Source organism: Podarcis liolepis (assembly GCF_965112155.1).
Source record: "Podarcis liolepis genome assembly, chromosome: 8".
Classification (NCBI taxonomy): Eukaryota; Metazoa; Chordata; class Lepidosauria; order Squamata; family Lacertidae; genus Podarcis; species Podarcis liolepis.
Genome location: NC_139560.1, coordinates 64,380,279 through 64,393,467, shown reverse-complemented (window position 1 = coordinate 64,393,467; position 13,189 = coordinate 64,380,279).

Genomic DNA, 13,189 nt, shown 5'->3' with positions numbered 1-13,189 from the left:
ATGACAGTTTGACAGACTTCGCAAAAACAATAAAGTGTCTCAGAGCTTAGAAATAAAAATAACCAATAAATACATCATGACATCTTCAGATAAAATGTGACAGAAAAAATGTACTTATTTCAGCGAAACAGCCAGAATGATATGGATTATAACCCTTTGTATCACAGTCAAAAGAATATCAGATACGAACAATATAATTTATTATGATAGTCAAAACTAGTTGGAAAACCAGTTAGGTGGCGGAGGAACTCTATTCAGTGGAAGTTTTGTCATATGAAAAAGGACCCCCTAGACGGTTAGGTCCAGTCAAAGGTGACTATGGGGTTGCAGCGCTCATCTCACTTTCAGGCCGAGGGAGCCGGCGTTTGTACACAGGCAGGTTTCCGGGTCATGTGGCCAGCATGACTAAACCACTTCTAGTGCAACAGGACACAGTGAGGGGAACCAGAGTGCATGGAAACGCCATTTACCTTCCCACTGCAACAGTATCTATTTATCTACTTGCACTGGTATGCTTTTGAACTGCTAGGTTGGGAGGAGCCGGGACAGAGCAACGGGAGCTCACCCTGTTGCGGGGATTTGAACCACTGACCTTACGATCAGCAAGCCCAAGAGGCTCGGGGGTTTAGACCACACTGCCACCCCCTCCCCCCCGTTGTCATAGGAAAGTGTAGGGGGGATTACAAGCAAGTAAGAGCAGGCGTGGGTCCCTTGATGTTTGTATGGCAAATGACAAGATCATGGTGTGTGACTGTAATCTGCATTTCAGCTTTGGGGAAACTCTCTTCCTGACCCCCATGGCTGCTATTACAGTTTTGTAATTTCCCCCTTCGCTTCCACAGTCAGGAAAACTTCAAAGGTGACTTCAGTTTGGAAGTCCTTCATTTATGCAGAATTTATATATTCTGTACACATTTATTCTCTCCCGTATAACAGATGAAGCTGTGGGCTAATCAAACACTAAAAGCTATAAAGAGTAGCTGTTTCCCCCCTGTTTTTTCCCCACCTGACATTGTGTAATGTTGCCTATTCCAAGAGCCAGCATCTGCTTGTGTCATTCCTCTCCAATTTCTTGTGCAGCCTGAAGGAGACCCCGTGCTCTTGTCACCAGGAAAACACCTGTCCCATGGGTCCCTGTCACCACATTCCTCCCAAATAACCTTTCCTTCCTCCTTTCTATAACCTTTTATTTACCCAGAAAAGATGCACAATTGAGCATTCAGGGGTTCTGTCACATAAGTAATGTGAGGGCATCTGCTCATGCTGTTGGCTGGGGGCCCTCACAGTCAACTAGTTATGTGCTGGGGGCCGATAAAAGCAGCCATTGTTTCTTCCTGAATAGGGTGGCCAATATTTCTTATGCCACATTCCCTTTGTGGATAATGGAAGGGACAGTGCATGCTGGACCAAAGCTAGCAGTGAGTGGGGCCAGTCAAAAGAGATTAGGGACACCCAACCTCTTCCATGCCAGCCTTCCCCACTGCGCTCCCTCTCTCTCTCTCTCTCTCTCTCTCTCTCTCTCTCTCTCTCTCTCTCTCTCAGCACATACATGTACAGCAGTTCTCCAGTGGTCCCGAGCCCAGAAATTGGATGCAGTTAAGTGCCCGTGAGTTGTTCAGTGTAAGATCAGCAGTGCCCTCCACCAAACCAACAAATAAAAGCACAAAGAATGGTTTGTTGATAATAAAGAAGAAAATCATTTGAATTAGAAAATGGGCTGTTGGCTTGGACAGGAAGGAAAAACCTTGTCAGCCTGGCTAATAAACTTCAGTCACAGCGGTGACCTGCTGACAGGCTCAACAAACCACAGATGTCTTATGTCTTTTAAATGACATTTGTGCAAGCTGCCGGCTGGACATTAGTGGGAAATGATTGGGTTGACCTGATTGGATGTTTAAGAGGATGCAGAAGAGGGTGTGCAAGGCTTGAAAGCAATGCTGGAGAAGGACACTTCTGGGAAAACACTGCGACCCCTTAATCATGTGACCTAACTTTGTGCTGTGGCCCTCCAGATATTGTTGGACTCCAACTTGCATCAGCCCCAGCCCGTGTGGCCTGTGGCCATGTATGATGGGAGTTGTAGTCCAGCAACTTTGGAAGACCCATAGGTTCTCCACCCCTGATCTAATTGCATAGTTGATACAGACATGCAGACATCTCCCTTTGAATCGGATGGATGTGTCTGAATGGATTTACACACACTCATGCATCACCTGGGATCTCATCACTTCATGTCACTTGGAAGCTCACAGCCAAATAGGTGAGCTCCTTCTGTTGGAAAGTATCATGTTCAATTAGTTAAACTTGCATCAAAGGGATGTGAGGGTTTGTCTGTGGAGTGTGATGCACCTGTGAATCAGGTCACAGATACAGAGGTTGAGGTAACCCCTGCTTTCTGGGACTACTGGCTGCATGCAATAAAGCACAACCTGAGCTGGATCCGGCCTTTAAATAAAGTCCCTGTGTTCTCCTTTCCAACTGATCCAATTAATATACTGAGAACCTTGAGAAGCTACTATTCAGTGCTCTTTACCAGTTAAACATACATTTGCTGTTGGAAACGATACAGCATGTACCCTGAGTGAAAGCTTTATGGAAATATTTGCTTAACAAACTATAGCAGGCACAACTGATGTGAGGGATTGGTATTCTTAATGCCAAGTTTCTCTTGCAGAGCCTCACCACTCAGACACCTCTGCAGTGCACCAATGCACAAAAATCACACAGTGGAGCTAACCAAACTGAAGCTGGAAAGTGAACAGAGCAGATATCCTTTAAGCCCTGAATTCTACGGTCATTAGCTAGTACAGACCCTCCAACTGTCCCTATTTTGCAGGGACAGCCCCAGATTTACAGAAGCCGTCCCAGTTTTTGATTCAAACCTGGAATGTCCTGCTTTTCCTTAGGACATCCCTATTTCCATTTGAGAAATGTTGGAGGGTAGGGAATAGGACATCCCTATTTTCATCAGAGAAATATTGGAGGGTATGCTAATATAGCTGAAAGGCCACTTTGTGAGGAAAGTGGCTGAGAAAGCCATTTCCGACTATGGGGAGGAGAGGGGGTTGCGGTCTAGCCCCTCCCCCCCCAAGCGCGGGGGCTAACCTTGGCCCCCGCGAGAGTTCGGGGAATCCCTGGGCGTGCTCGCGACCCCGCCCGCCTATCGGCGGGCCGGGGGGAGGCGTGGCTTAAGGTATTTTAAGCCGGGCACGCCCAGGGTCCGCCCTCTTCACTCCCGACCAGCTGAGAGGTTTTCTAATATAGCTGAAAGGCCATCTAATATAATCTAATATAGCTGAAAGGCCACTTTGTGAGGAAAGTGGCTGAGAAAGACTCTACTTTCTGGATTCTTCTAGGGGGCAGTTGCAATCCAAAAAGCTGGATTGAAAGCAGTCCTTATTACTGCAAGTGATAATGGCTTGATGAGATAATGGCAAAATGAGAACCAGATTTTGGCTTAGCATGTCATCTGAATCTGGGATTGTGGTTAAGGTCTCTTCTTCCTAACCAGAACCTGCAGCCATAGGACACGGTTACAGACTTCGTTTTTCCTTCTGTGCCACCATCCTGGGCTAATCATTGAAATTACATGAACATTAATCCTGAGGCCCATTGTTATAACTTTCAAGCCAATTGGAGCTCTTTATTCTGGAAACATAGCCAATGGGTGGTTGTTTTTTGAGTGGTGGGTGATGTTGTGCAGGGGGAAGTAAGCAAATAGCCCGTATGAAATGAACAGGCTGTTGAAAAGTTAGTTTTTAATTATTTAAAAATTGTTATTAATTTTTCAGCATGCAAACAATAATACAAACTCCCCTGCCACAGCCACCTCATAAAATTAATAATCAAGATACAAATACTATATATTAAGGCATGCAATATAAAAGCAAACAATGTTAAGAGGTAATGAGAAAAGGAGGGGAAATACACAGAAAACTGAGCAGAGGGAAGCAGCCCAGTCATAGCTGTCAAGTGTCCCTTATTTGAGGGGACAGTCCCTTATTCCAGTGCCATGTCCTGCTGCTGTCCCTTATTGATGGATGTCCCTTAAATGTCCCTTAAATGATGTCCCTTAAATTTCAAAGGAAGCAGCTCCTCTCCCTCCCTCCCTGCCGGCCAGGGAGGAGGGAGGCTCCAACTGTGTTGCTTGGCTGTGTTGCTCACCCAATAAGAAGTCTAAGAATGACTGGGGGGTGGAGCTTGCATGCCTTGTGTGTGGCTAGTTAATACAAGCTGAGGGTTTTTTTTGAATGCTGGATGCCATTTTGTTGCACGTGCTGCTGCAAACTTTGCAGTGCAAAGCCAGGCCAGGGAGCCATCTTAAGTTGAGGCTGCATAGGCCTGGTGGTGCATGTGATTCAGATTCTATTCAGTTGAACCTCTGGTTACAAAGTTGGTTGGACAGTGTTCTCGAAGCTACTCAGCATGAGTTTGACCAGACTGCAGGAGGACAGGAAGACTGGAGTGCCTGGAACAGGTGAGGCTGCAGGTCCCTTATTTTGGCTGCTGGTCCCTTATTTTCAAGGCTGCTGGTCCCTTTTTTCAAATCTGTAAGTTGACAGCTATGAGCCCAGTGTGGTTGAGAGTTCATTTCTTAAGAACCATGCAGCATATTTTTCACGTCTCGATTGCAACCATCATGGCTGCCTGGTTATATGGCACCAGCAAAAAGTGTCTGGAGTTACCACTTACACACAATTCAGAAAATGTCATGGAAGAACCATGCCTAAGACCCTGTGATAGTGGTTTAATGGCGAAGTAATAAAGCCCAGATGACGCACGGTGTGTTTGTCCTGTATCAACCTTCCTGCTACTTCCCTCCTCCCGCTCTGTAACCAGCAGCGACTTACTAGCAGCTCAGTCCCACCTGGTGAACTACTTCTGACTAGAGAAAGCTACTTTGAAGAACGAAACATAGAACTAAGTGTTCCCCCCCTACAGAGTGGTGGTGTCATTGGGGACAAAACCCAGTGCCCCACGCAACAGAAAGAGCAGGGAGGGCCACATTGCACATTTTTAAAAATAGTTTTATTTTTATTTTATTTTTTGTATTCTGCCGGAACATAATTTTTCTTTGATTTTACAAGTATAAAATTATAAAAATAACACATATCCACAATTAAGAGATTCCTCCGAATCTCTGGACTTTGCACCTTCCCCTCCATGGGTTCTGTTATTAAATATTTTCTACTGCATCTTTTTCTGTGCTCCATCTCTCTCTCTCTCTCTCTCTCTCTCTCTCTCTCTCTCTCTCTCTCTCTTCATTATCTCCAAAATACCTGTTACATTACAAGTGTTATTGCAATCATGCTAATGTTTTCACCTGTTTACAGTGGTCTCCAAGATAAATTATAAAATTTTCCCATTCCTTATTAAAGTTTTGGTCTTCTTGGTTCCTGAGCTTTCTGGTCAATTTCGCCATTTTGGCATAGTCCAGCAATTTAATTTTCCACTCTTCTCTGGTAGCGACTTTATCTTCTTTCCATCTGGCCCCATTGTCCATTAAGGGTGTTCCCATAAAGTAGGAGTGGAGAAACTCACTATTTCGCCCATGGGATTCTCCTCAGGCCACACTCCTCACCCCATGTATTTCTGCCTCGCTGACATGTCTCCTTGAACTCTGATAATTGCTTGCAGGAATAGAGAGGGCTTGCGTGCGTCAAAACCAGCCTGCTGGCAGTAAGGTAAAATGTACATTTGTGTTCTGCCTGCTATTACCTCAGACCCCACCTGTTACTGGCATGTGGCTCTTCAAAAATTTCCAAAAAAGCAGCCCTCAGTATGACAAAGGGTTCCTCACTCCTTCCGTAAACCTGTTAAAGTCAGAGTTTGAAACTAACTACACCAGGCGTTTATCTTGCCTGGGCCAGATCGGTCTCGCAGAGATCCCTCCATGGGCCAGATCACGTGTGAGTGCGCCCGCGATTTTCGGAGTCTGCGTGTGCGTAGACGAGATTTCTGGTGACACAGAAGTGAGTCCCCATGCCGTGCTGTGCCAGTTTAGCGCAGTGCGTGAGCGGATGGCTCGGTTCAGGGGCGGCAGGTCAAACTACCACTGCGGGCAACTTCCGGCCCATGGGCCTTAGGTTGGTGACCCCTGAACTACACCACTACTGCCACACAGGGCTTTTTTTCAGTTGTAACTCACTGGAACTCAGTTCTGGCACCTCTCAGGTGGGCGCCATTGCCATTCTAAGAGTGAGGTCTTCATGGTAAGTTCCAGCACCTCTTTTTCTAGAGAAGACACACATAAACACACACATTTGAAGCACATACACCCTCAAGAATCCTGGGAACTGTAGTTTAAGGGTGCTGGGAACTGAAGCTCTATGGGAGATAAACTATAGCTCCCATGATTCTTGAGGTGTGGATGTGCTTTAAATGTATTGTGTGTATATATAATACGGTGGTATTATTAAGTTTGCAGCACTTGAAACTTGTTTCAGGAACAAAGTAGACTTTCCTCCCTTTAAAGGGAAAAGCAGGGGTGGGTAAGATTGTGGCTCTGGCTGTAGGGGAGGAGTTTTAATCACCCCCACCCCCGCCACCACTTCATTTCCATTAGCAAAATGAGTCCCTCAAGCTTCTAACTGGCCTGCAAGGGGAGTACTTAGTATCCTGGAAACATATAGTTGGCTGGGGAAACTGTGTGATTGGAAAGGGTTAAGCCCTCCCCACCCTCTGCACCAATCCTGGCTTCCGTCTGATTCTGGGTCTCCCCATGGCTGCTTTTCACTTTAACAAAATGGCCCACAGGAAATCTTGCTCATGGATCTTTCCTGTCACGTCAGCTTTGGCCCTCAGAGTCTTATTACCTGCTTTTTGAAGGAACAAAAATCCTACCACGAAGAACTAAATTTATAGCTAACCTACAGGGAGCTAAATCTATAGTTGGTTTTTAAAACTTACCTTAAGCTTTACCCTTGGCTTAGCTTTCAGGATTGTAAATGAGTTAAGGCAGTGGCACTGAAATACTCTCTCAGGAGACAAAGAGGCAGAGCACAGCTAGTTGAGCGGCATTTGTTGTGAATGAAAGCCGTGGCTGGGTTTTATTTTGCCCAGGTAACCAATGCCCCATTTCCAATTAGTAGTACAGCTTCATTTCCCTATCAACATGAGGCCTTTATGGCGAAATATGAACACGGGGATCCGACAGAAATTATCTTCAGGCAGGATCAATAAGGACACCATAAAGCAGAATGCATTACTTTTCCGCCCCTGCTTTAGTGCTTTCCCTTGAAAACTTCTTCACAGGCTGCGGGATTCTGTTCAAGTTAGTTCTTACTACAGCCTTGTACAGTGGTACCTCAGGTTAAGAACTTAATTCGTTCTGGAGGTCCGTTCTTAACCTGAAACTGTTCTTAACCTGAGGTACCACTTTAGCTAATGGGGCCTCCCGCTGCCGCTGCGCTGCCACTGCATGATTTCTGTTCTCATCCTGAAGCAAAGCTCTTAACCTGAGGTACTATTTTTGGGTTAGCGGAGTCTGTAACCTGAAGTGTCTGTAACCTGAAGCATCTGTAACCCGAGGTACCACTGTATTTAATCATTAGCCTGGTAGTCATCAGTGACCAGGAACCACATACAAACCAGTGTTCAGGCTGGTAGAAGATGGGTGGAGCATTGAAATCAAATGGACTTATAGAGGAGGATACCCTGCTCTCCCACATATGCAGATTTCCAAATCCCCCCAAATCATACCATATATTTGGATGAGCTCAGACACCCACCTGAAGCTCTTTGGTCTCTCAGGGTCAAACATCTCTCTCCACTCTCCAACAGTGTTTTGTATTTAGGTAAAGGTAAAGGGACCCCTGACCATTAAGTCCAGTCATGGACAACTCTGGGTTACGGTGCTCATCTTGCTTTATTGGCCAATGGAGATGGCATACAGCTTGCAGGTCATGTGGCCAGCATGACTAAGCCGCTTCTGGTGAAACCAGAGCAGCGCATGGAAACACCATTTACCTACCCGCCAGAGCGGTACCTATTGATCTACTTGCACTTTGACGTGCTTTCGAACTGCTAGGTTGGCAGGAGCAGGGACCAAGCAACGGGAGCTCACCTTGTTGCGGGGATTCGAACCACGACCTTCCGATCAGCAAGCCCTAGGCTCAGTGGTTTGTGTTAAATGCAGCTGGGAGCATTGGGAGAGCGAAGGTTTGCTTGATCTAACACATGCGGCCATTTCTGTGCTCAAAATCCCTCATGCATACATACACTTTTACTGTCTGCCTTTGGGCTTCCCCTCCCGTCTAATTTATGACCACAAGACCAAGAAGACAGCGATCTAGTCTCTGGCGTGCGTAGCCTTTTCAGACAGCTGTCTTCTCCAAAAGTGCTCACCTGTTTCTGTTACCTTTGCACCAGGGAAGCAGGAAAGAGTGAGTGGCCTTTAAAGATTTGAAAATACTACTAAAGGGGGGGGGGAAACATTTCAGGAGTTAAGATATTCAATCTTAGACAGTTTCTAAAGACTTATATAGTTGGTATTGTGCACCTATTCATTACACACACACACACACACACACAAACACACACTCAATCAATCAATCAATCAATCAATCAATCTGAGAGGGCAAATCCTGGAGATACAATGCTGCCAAATGCAGATTATATTCACATTTGTTGAAGAGGACAACATTATTAGAGTTCATCAAGATGCAAGTCAGTGCTGGCCCTATTCTTAGGCAGACTGGGGTAGTCACTTCAGGTAGCTGATTTTGGGTATCATGTAAAACCAGCCTGGTAGTCAGACAGGCATTGCCTGTGGTTCTTCCACTTGGTAGTAGCCAGCAGAAAACTTCCAAATGGGGTGGAGGTGGAATGCTTGTGGTTTTGGATTGACTGGTCCTGTGAAAAATGAACCCAAACCCATTCCCTTCTGCATCCTGGCAGCAGATGCCCCATTCCACTCCACCTTCTGCTCCCAGCCAGGATTTAGGATTGCTTGGTAAGTGGGTAAAGTGATCCCAGTTTGAAACACTGTAGGAGGGAAGGGGAAAGAGGCTTGGAAGTGGAGCTGAGGTTTCATGAGACCTCTCCCCCCTTTCGAGAATCAGAATTCTACTTTACGCTTTTATTCCACTTTATGATGTATTGATTATTGTAATTATGCCCTTTTGAATCTTCCAAAATCATATTAGATTCAATTACAGCAAGTGCAAATGCTATTACAATATAGGTTCTGGACGTGCTAGAAAACTGAAATGAGATTATTTTCAGAGAGCCACCTGTGCTTTCCAGTAAGACATTTTGTACAAGCTGCATTTATGTTTTCCTCATCCTTCTGGTTGTCCTACTCTGATGTCTTTTTGAAACGGGTGCCAAGGGCCTGCAGTTCCATGGCAAGATGATCCACTTTCAAAAAGATCGCAGTAGCAGGTATTCTGTTCTCTAGATCAGCCTTTCAATCTGCCTTTCAGTGCTTTGGAAAATGCATCCACACAAATCCCATTAGCCGAAGCCTAGTTATCTTCATGTGTAATCAGGGTGCATCCCTTATATAGATCAGCCCTGCACTCACAAAAGGTGCTGAGACAGGTCAGTGGCAGAGCACACGCTTTTTGTACAAAAGATCTCAAATGCAAATTCTGGTATTTCCAGGTAGAGCTGAGAAAAGATGCCTGTTTGGGTACGTTTGGATCTAAGGATTGTTTTGTTAATTTTCTGGGTTTACAGTGCTAGTACTTCTGTCCTAGTTTCCAATGTTCATTTTATGGTGCAGTACCTGTTGTGTTATGGGACTATAATTTTTTTAGCTCTCCTTTTTGCCAGGATCACAAATATTTGTAAATAATTTGGATTTGGGGTGAGTGGGAAGTTAGTGATGTGACATATATGGGCCAATAGGCAGCCACCACATTTGACTTTACTTAGTCAAGCCGAAGAATTGATGCTTTTGGGTTATGGTGCTGGAGGAGACTCTTGAGAGTCCCATGGACTGCAAGAAGATCAAACCTCTCCATTCTGAAGGAAATCAGCCCTGAGTGCTCACTGGAAGGACAGATCCTGAAGCTGAGACTCCAATACTTTGGCCACCTCATGAGAAGAGAAGACTCCCTGGAAAAGACCCTGATGTTGGGAAAGACTGAGGACACAAGAAGAAGGGGACAACAGAGGACGAGATGGCTGGACAGTGTTCTTGAAGCTACCAGCATGAGTTTGACCAAACTGCGGGAGGCAGTGGAAGACAGGAGTGCCTGGCGTGCTCTGGTCCATGGGGTCACGAAGAGTCGGACATGACTAAACGACTAAACAACAACAGCAACAAAGTCAAGCTGAAAACTTACACACACAAAAAACCCAGGGCTTCCCCACAGAATTTGAAACAGGACAGAAAAAGGAACATGTTTCCAGGGTCACTTTCAATTCCCCGCCACCATGCACACTTAAAATGTTACATGTTTCGTCACCCAAATAATTGGTCTGATCCATTGTTTTCGAGGAGGCATTTTTAGCCTATATTGAGACCAGACCTTTTGTACATGCTAGCAAATGATAATTCACCAGACTGTATATAGAAATAGAGCATTGTTTCCTTTCCAAATGTCAAAGAATATTCATAGATTTGGAAAAAACAAAACAAAACACGAAACCTTGTTCTGCATTTAGCCAGCTTTGTAGATTCTCCGTGTGCTGTTACGCTAATACCAGTCGCTGAGATTTCTGCACACAAATAAATAAACTTACGTGGCAAGCTCATTAGTGCTTTGCTGCTGCATTCTACTTGGCTGAGTTTCGGCTTCTGATTTAGGGTACTGTGACACTTAGCGGCATGCTGGGTTTTTCTGAGCAGGTGGCTGGGCCAGAATAGCACAGGAGTGAGCTGTTAGCTGAAATAATAGCGAGCAAAATATAATCTCTCCTCCAAAAGCAGGTCGCTCCCATGTGGATTCTATTCTAAATACAATGTAGTGCAAGTGTTCTTTTCCGTGTAGACTAGAGGAAGAGGAAGCATCCTCGTATCAAGATGTGATCACAGCCTGACAAAGAGACAGATTCACCCATGGCAGTGAGTCTTGCCTGCTCAGGGAATCTCATAACAAATCAATCCAAAAACCTCTCTCTCTCTCTCTCTCTCTCTCTCTCTCTCCAGCATCCCTCCCTCCCGTGTGTGTGTGTGTGTGTGTGCCTGAGCTCTGCTCATTATAAAGTTGTGCTTTCTGTACTTAACAGGGCTTCTGAATGCACTTGGAGACATACAGATCTCAAAAAAGATGTTTCATTTTAAATCAGTAATTCTTTCTCCCCCCCCCTCTCTCTCAAAAGCCATTGTCTAGAAACAATAAATAATAATCAAAACAAAAGAGAGGAACTGGAACTATATTTATAAAATCTTTTTTTAAATTTGAAGTGTTGGGGGGGGGGAGCAGGGAAACAGTTATATTATCCCTTTGGGTAGCACATAACTACCAGGAAGAAAAGAGGCATCTAATAACTAAATTAAATTATGTTCCTGTTGTTACAGTCTTGGGCCTCTGTGGAATTACTGAATATCCACTCCTTCAACACTTGAGGAAAACTGCTAAAATTCTCCAAGCTATGAAGCTCTAAAAAGGCAGAGCTGTGAAGCTCTTAAAAGGATCTTTATAGAAGAATGGGCTCTTGTTGACTAATGGATCTGGCAGATAATGGTCTTCGTTTACTATTTATTGGAAGCAGCAGAGAGGACAGATTAGATTGGAAAGAACTTTGCATGTGTGGGGCGTTTCTGCTTTTTTGTTTACCTTAAATATAAAATTAAAAAACCCATAAGACAGGTGCCCATGAGGCCATTTTCCCCAAGCAACATTCACCTGGCTCTACACCTGACATCATACGTGTCATTGTGTGGGAGACAGGCAAAGGTGTAACTTCACTGTGTAGTACATTTCTGAGCAGTTCCCAGAGAAATCACTTGGAAATGCACTTCAAAGGCACGGTTGCCACCTGACATGAAGTCAGGAGATTGGCACCCATCTGCCAAACTTGGCCTGCAGGGCTTGTGAAGATAAAGATCTCAGTCTACCACGCTGAGAAAGTTTCCGAACCCTGGTCTATAACTACAATCAAGTGGTTAAAGCAGTAACCTGTTGGCTGGCTGGCTAAATGGCAGGTTTTGTAGGCCTGCCATTTGCCTTCCAGAACAAAGTTTCTGGGGTTTTTTTAAAGCTTTCTTTAAACTATATTTTTTATTTATTTAAGGAACCCATCAGTCGATAAAAAATGTGGCATGCACTTAGTGCATCTCAACCTTATACCATGCTCTAGTCGCAGATTTCATGAGTGCATGTTTTAGAAAATGTTACATTTATCAACCATATTTTCCTTTACAAACTTAGGCTTTGAATTTAGAGAGTTCCCACCTGGCTGCATCGTTGGCAGGCCAACAGTTAATGCTCTGCATATATGATATATAATGTACTGAGAGAAATTGCTTCTATGCTGGGAAAAATATTATCGGTATGCATTAATATTTCCAAATCAATAACAAGTTCTCTTTTTAAAAGAAAAACAAAGCAATTGGCAAGACCTTTACATGAACACGCTGGTGGGCCAGACCCATTAGAGAACTGCCAATACTTGGGAAAAGATTTTAATGAAAGGCAATTTGGTATGATGCTAAGTTGTAACATTTCTTTGTAGCATTTCTTTACAAAGATTCTGAAAAGGACTTTAGCAAAAATGACCATTTGTTATCCAACATGCAGAACCTAAGTATCATATGTTTAGCTAAACTCACTCTACCACAATAACTTGGGTGGGTTAAAATCAACTGGGATTGACTCTGCAAGCTTCAACTGACTTGCCAGCATCTCCTATAGCAATGGTCTTCAGTTGATAGGTTGGGTGGGTCATGGCCTGATCCAGGCTGGGTTGAAACAGAAGCACTACCAACATGCAAATATATGGTAAAATATTGAGAAGTGGCTCCCCATATTTATGTTTGAGTCAAAGGTGAGTCCTGCGCCTGAAAAAGTTGAAGACTACTGTCCAGTTGTACCCATGACATCCCCTCTAAAGTCCACAGTGCACAAGAGTCTGTGTTTCCTGTTCAGTTCCTGTTTGCACTAGCTCAGACTTTCCTACACTGAACATGCCCCCTTAAACATGTTCACATTTCCTTGGGTGCCTGGATTGGACTCTTCCATCCATTCTGAATAGATGAGAAGCACAAGGAACTTCTCTTTGTCAGTGAGTGTGCTGG